We start from the raw sequence: 6,754 nt of genomic DNA on the forward strand, positions 1-6,754 counted from the left end.
TCTTTGATTTCTCAGCTCCTTTTATCTCATCTAAATTTTTCCAGGAATGTTCTTTATCTGCTAGTTTCTTTCTTTGTCTAGCACATTTCACTTGGCATATGATCCTTCAAGGTCCAACCTTGTAGAGAAGAGTGGAAAGTATCATAATTTCAGTAATGCTTTTTATGACTGAGTAATAGTCCACTGTATATATGTACCACATCTTGTTTAAGCTTTAGCTGTGGGTGGAAATTTTGTGGTTCCTGCCTTGCCTATTGGAAGCTGTGCAACAGTGAACAGTGGGGTGCATGTCTCTCTATGAATGGTGGTTTTCTTGGGATTTAGAACTGCTCATGTTGTACCTTGAAGCTTCCAGGCATATGCTCGCTTCGTGTACAAATATGAGGCCTCTGCTTAGAGGTTCAGCTCGTTTATAACTATGAGGTCTGTAGGTAGACTCTCAGCTCGTGGACAACAATGATGCTTTATTCAGACTGTCAGCTCATGTGTAAGTTTGAGGCCTCTAGGCACACCCTCAGATCATCTGTCCAATGAGGCTTCTAGGCAGAAGTTCAGCTCGTGTATTACTTTGAGGCCACTAGGCATATCCTCAGCTCGTGTATAAATACGAGGCCACAGAGAAGATGCTAAGATGGTGTATAACTATGAGGCCTCTCGGCAGATGCTCAGCTTGTGTACAACTATGAGGACTCAGGCTGGTGCTCAGCTCCTGTATAACTATGAGGCCTCTGTGAAGACGCTCAGCTGGTGTGTAACTATGAGCCCCAAGGAAGAGCCTCAGCTGGTGTGTAACTGTGAGGCTTCCAGGCAGACACTCAGCTCTTTTGGGTCTATGAGGCCTCTGTGCAGACACTCACTAGTATCTGTCTAGAGGCTTCAAGACACATAATCATGTATAAATATGATTTATACAATCATATTTATTCAATGCAGACACTCAGCTCGTGTACAATTATGAGGCCTCTAGGCAGACGCTCAGCTACTGAGGATCTATGAAGCCTAGAGCCTCTGTGCAGACGCTCAGCTTGTTTCTGTCTAGAGGCCTCAAGGAGTCGCTCATCTCCTGTGTAATTATGAGGCCTCTACACAGAAGCTCGTCTCCTGTGTTCCTGTGAGGCCTCTAGGCAGACTCTTAGATCCTGTGAGCCAATGAGGCAGACGTTCAGCATGTGCATAACTATCAGGTCTCTAGTAGATGCTCAGCTTGTGTGTAACTATGAGGACTCAGATCAGACACTCAGCTCCTGTGTTTCTATGAGGGCTCTAGGCTGATGCTCAGCTCAGGTCTGTCTAGAGGCCTCAGACAGACTCCCACGTGTGAATAAAAAGAGGCCTCTAGGCAGACGCTCTCATGTGCCTGTCTGGAGCTTCAAGGAAGATGCTCAGCTCCTATATAACTACGAGGCCTGAGGGCAGACTCTCAGCTGGTGTATAACTCAGAGGCCTCTAGGGAGACGCTCATCTTCTGTGTTCCTATGAGGCCTCTAGACAGGTGTGCACCTCATGTCTGTCAGGCGTCCTCAAGGCAGATGCTCAGCTTCTGTGGGACCGTGAGGGCTCTAGGCAGATGCTCAGCTCGTGTGTAACTACGAGCCTCTAAGTAGATGCTCAGCTCCTGTATAACTGAGTCCTCTAGGCAGATGCTCAGCTCCTGTCTTACTAGGAGGCCTTTAGGCAGAAGCTGAGCTCGTTTATAGCTATACGGCTTTTAGTAAGACATCTTTTGTGCGCCTGTGGGGCCTCTAGGCTTTCACTCGGCTGGTGTTCCAAGGAAGCCCCTAGGCAGACGCTCACCTTGTGTGTAGCTATGAGGCCCTGTGCAGACACTCAGCTCCTGGGTCTGTGAGCCTCTTGGTGACTCTCCAGTTGCGTATGTTATGAAGCCTCTTGTAGTCTCTCAGCTCCTTTGCGTCCAGTGTCCTATAACACCTAGGTATACTATCTATAATCTATCTGTATTCTGTAGTAATAAATTACATTAAAATACCTGAATGTGAATCTATATATGTATATTTAAAATTAAATAAACACATACACTATAAACCATATCACCTTGTCTGTCAGTGTTACTTCAATTATAACTAAAGGCATATTTAATTAAAAAAAAAAAAAAAAAAGGAGACACATGTTTTCAGAAATTGTTCTGGTATGCTCCACTCTGAATTTTAACCCCAAATCAGGACTTTCCCTTAGACCCCATGGACTATACAGTCCATGGAATTCTCCAGGCCAGAATACTGGAGTGGATAGCCTTTCCCTTCTCCAGGGCATCTTCCCAACCCAGGGATTGAACCCAGGTCTCCCGCACTGCAGGTGGATTCTTTACCAACTGAGCTATGAGGGGAGCCTTCAATTGTAACTAAAGGCATATTTAATTTGAAAAAAAAAAAGTAAGACAAGTTTTCAGCAATTGCTCTGGTATGCTCCACTCTGATTTATAAGCCCAAATCAGGACCTTGCCTTAGGCTCTCATAGCCTGTGTGGCCACAGTTAACACGAGGAACTTCTGCCATCTAGTGGCACTTCCCGCTGTTGCAACCTGACAATTACGGGTAATGAGCAATTAATATTCACAAGATTTTTCACGCCCTAATGTCCCCACCCTTAAAAATATATACAAGGGATAATGAATAAAAATTTTTAAATAGGGAAACTATCAGAGAAAATATAAAAAAGTAAATACAACTGCATTGTTTAAAAAAATAACACATAGAAAAGTTCACCATAATGCGATTCGTCAGAGACATTAAAATCAAAAAACGACAAGATCAAGACAGAGAAATCAGAAGGCCAGGATCTATAAATCTACACCGAGGAAATGATCCAGTGGGGATAGTTAAAGTGGTCCCTTTAGGATGCTTGTGGGATGTAACTGGCAAATCCATTATAAAGGCCAGTGTGGAAGTGTGTAGTAACTGTGAAAACACAGGGCACTATGATCTGACGGTCTAACTCACACAGACAGGTGCAGAGGGAAACAGGTTTTGATAAATAAATGCACCCAAAAGGGCGCTGCCGCAGGTTGTACACGTACATCAGACATGAAAGAAAACATACGTGCAGAGGTGGAGAGACGAGGAGCAAGGCAGACACCTACACGATGGACTATGACTCTGCTACGAAAGTGAGGAGCACAGACCCAGAGATGACACAGGGGAAGATCAGGCAGAGAGAAGATAGGAATGCCGACTCTGTCACTCGCAGGTGGGACTGAGAAATCGCTCCCAGGAAGCACATTTACTTTTGAAATAACCAGACATCGTAGGAAATGAATTTGTAATTACAAAAAGAAATGGTGGGTTTAAATTTATAGTAGGAGATTGGGATTCATGTATACAACAAAGGATATAAAATATATAACACGGACCTTCATTACCAAGGGAGGAATATTAAACACTCTGAAATAATCTATTTGTGAAAAAAATACCAATAATGAATACATACACGCATGGTAAGGTGTGAACAAAGTTTGGGATATTTAGAGGAAAAAACAACATTGTAATCAAATTTAATAAAAAAGACAGAGATTAACTCTTTAAAAAAAAGATGAAATAATGAGACTCATATTAAAAGGTTGATAAGGAATCCGGGGCCCTTGAGAAGGAGAAAGGGGTCCGGGGCTCTCAAGGAGAAGCAAAGGACAAACTTTTTTTCTACACTGCTTATTAAAGCAATGCATATTAAAAAGCAGAGACATTACTTTGCCAACAGAGGTCCATCCAGTCAAGGCTATGGTTTTTCCAGTGGTCATGTATGGATATGAGAGCTGGACTATAAAGAAAGCTGAGCGCCAAAGAATTGATGCTTTTGAACTGTGGTGTTGGAGAAAACTCTTGAGAGTCCCTTGGACTGAAAGGAGATCCAACCAGTCCATCCTAAAGGAAATCAGTCCTGAATATTCACTGGAAGGACGGATGCTGAAGCTGAAACTCCAATACTTTGGCCACCTGACGTGAAGAACTGACTCATTAGAAAAGACCCCAATGCTGGGAAACACGGAAGGCAGGAGGAGAAGGGGACACAAGGTTTCTCTGCTTCTACTCTCACATTCCAAACTCATCTGTTGCAGGAACCAGGACTATAAGACTCCCATTAACACAGTTAACAAGAGTAGGGAAAGAAGAAATTCTGCCGCCCTGTGGACATTTCAAAAAAAGCACCATTTAATCTATTGCTCATGGTCAGCTCATATTCATAAGAACTGCTGGGCTCTTACTGATGCCTGCACTTAAAAAAAAAATTAAGGGAAACAAATGGAAAATAATAAAAAAGGATAACCAAGGGCTTCCTTGATGGCTCAGCTGGTAAAGAATCCTCCTGCAACGCAGGAGACACAGGAGATGCAGGTTCAATCTCTGGGTCGGGAAGATCTCCTAGAGAAGGAAATGGCAACCCACTCCAGTGTTCTTGCCTGGAGAATCCCAGGGATAGGGGAGCCTCATCGGCTGCCATCTATGGGGTCACACAGAGTCGGACACAACTGAAGCGACTTAGCAGCAGCAGCAGCAGGTATACCAAGGGCTTCCTTGGTGGCTCAGATGGTAAAGCATCTGCCTGCAATGCAGGAGACCCGGTTTGACCACTGGGTCAGGAAGATCCCCTGGAAGAAGCAAGTGGCACCCCACTCCAGTCTCTTGCCTGGAGAATCCCATGGATGGAGGAGCCTGGTGGGCTACAGTCCATGGGTTTGCAGAGAGTCAGACACGACTGAGCGACTCCACTTTGACTTTCACTTTTGAGGGTATCCAGGGAGTTCCATCAACAATCTCTAATAACCAATATGGGGGAAAGTATGAATTTGAATAGATATATGTATATTCAAAATTAAAGGCCACATTTTGAACAACTATAATTCAAAGAACCTTGCATTGGAGAATGAGAAAGTATATTTAATGATAATTACAATAAGGACTTCAGGTATATTTATTAAAAGACAGAAACACACAACTTTGTGTTTATTATGATCGACTCCCCTCTAATGTAAAACCCCAATTTAGTACTTTGATAAGGCTCTCATTGCCTCAGTAACCACAGTTGGACAAGAGGAACCTCTGTTGCCCTTGACCATTCTCTCCAACAGCCACCTAAAAACTCTTCCTTACGGGCAGTTAAGATTAGCAAAATTTGATGGGCTCTAAATGTTAACGGCCATCAAAAAAAAAAAAAATCAGGGGAAACTAATAAAAAACATGAAACAGGGCAAAGAACAAAATATCAAAAGGCAAATAGGTAGAGCCATGAACGGGGCAGGGTTGGGCCCTGGCTGGTGGGCGCGAGTGTCCCGCCTCGTCTCCTTCAGCGCGAGCCACCGCCTCCACAGCAAATCTCTTAGTAATGAAGAAAACTTGAAATTATTTGGGAAGTGCAACAACCCAAATGGCCATGGGCACAATTACAAAGTTGTGGTAACAGTACATGGAGAGGTTGATCCTGTTACAGGAATGGTCATGAATTTGACTGACCTCAAAGAGTATATAGAGGAGGCGATTATGAAGCCCCTTGATCATAAGAATCTGGATCTAGGTGTGCCGTATTTTGCAGACATTGTAAGCACAACAGAAAATGTAGCCGTTTATATCTGGGAAAACCTCCAGAAATTTCTTCCTGTGGGAGTTCTTTATAAAGTAAAAGTATATGAAACCGACAATAATATTGTAGTCTATAAAGGAGAACAACTCTTAGAGATTAGTTTCCATCCATATTTGAAGAAGATCTTTATCCCCTTGAGCAATTAAGAAGACATCACCTTACTGCTGTACTTCCACATTGTGTTGAATCATTGTGACTGAGTCCTGTTCTAGACTCAAATCTAATTTAAAACCAAGTTTGTAATGTATTCTGAGTATCATTTAAAGAGTCTTTCATCTGTAGATTAAAATCACTTCAGCAAAGTGTTCTGGTGTAGAATCATTTGGAAGCAAAAGAAAAAAAAAGTAAATAAATTTACAATGCTTAAAGAAAGAGTACACTAAAATTACTTAATGTGGTAAATCAGAGAGATATGAAAATTAAAATGACAACAAAGTATCACTTCAGAGAACTCAAAAAGATCACTATCAAGAAGTCTACATTCAAGAAATGCTGGTGTCAGGTTTAAAAAGGGGAACTTTTTTTTTTTTTTACTCATGGGATGTAACTGGTCACTGTCATTACACAAACTAATAGGGAAGTGACTTTTTTAAAGTCAAAAATAGAGCTGCCACATGATCTGGCAGTCCATTCCTAAGAATAAATGCAGAGGCATCATAATTTAAATAACTAAAGCACCCAAAAGTACACTGGAACAGGATGTCTGTTAGCCAAGACAAGGAAGGAGACAAAATCATGAATGGATAAAGAACAAGTCATAATGTGCACTACAGAATACGACTCTGCCAGGACAGAAATGAACAAGTGTCATTTGCAATGATATGGATCAGTCTAGAGATAATCACAGCAACTGAAGTAAATTGGAACAAGAAAAGTAATATCCATCATAGCCATTGTGTGTGGAAATGAGCAATTGTTCTCAATGAACTCACTCACATATGAAATGATCATATTGTCCAAGTAAACAAAGTTATAATAACCAAAAAGAAAAGGCAGGTTGAAGGATAAAATTAGAAGACTGTAATAAAATTATACCAATGATTAGTGTAAAACATATTATCAGCATAGGCTGACATTACTACGAGAGTTGTACTAAACACTCTGTAATAACCTAGTTGTAAAAAAAAAAAAACATGAGAAGATACACGCCTGGCTATAAGGAAAC

This window comes from Bos indicus, chromosome 29 (genome assembly GCF_029378745.1).
Source record: "Bos indicus isolate NIAB-ARS_2022 breed Sahiwal x Tharparkar chromosome 29, NIAB-ARS_B.indTharparkar_mat_pri_1.0, whole genome shotgun sequence".
NCBI classification, from domain to species: Eukaryota; Metazoa; Chordata; class Mammalia; order Artiodactyla; family Bovidae; genus Bos; species Bos indicus.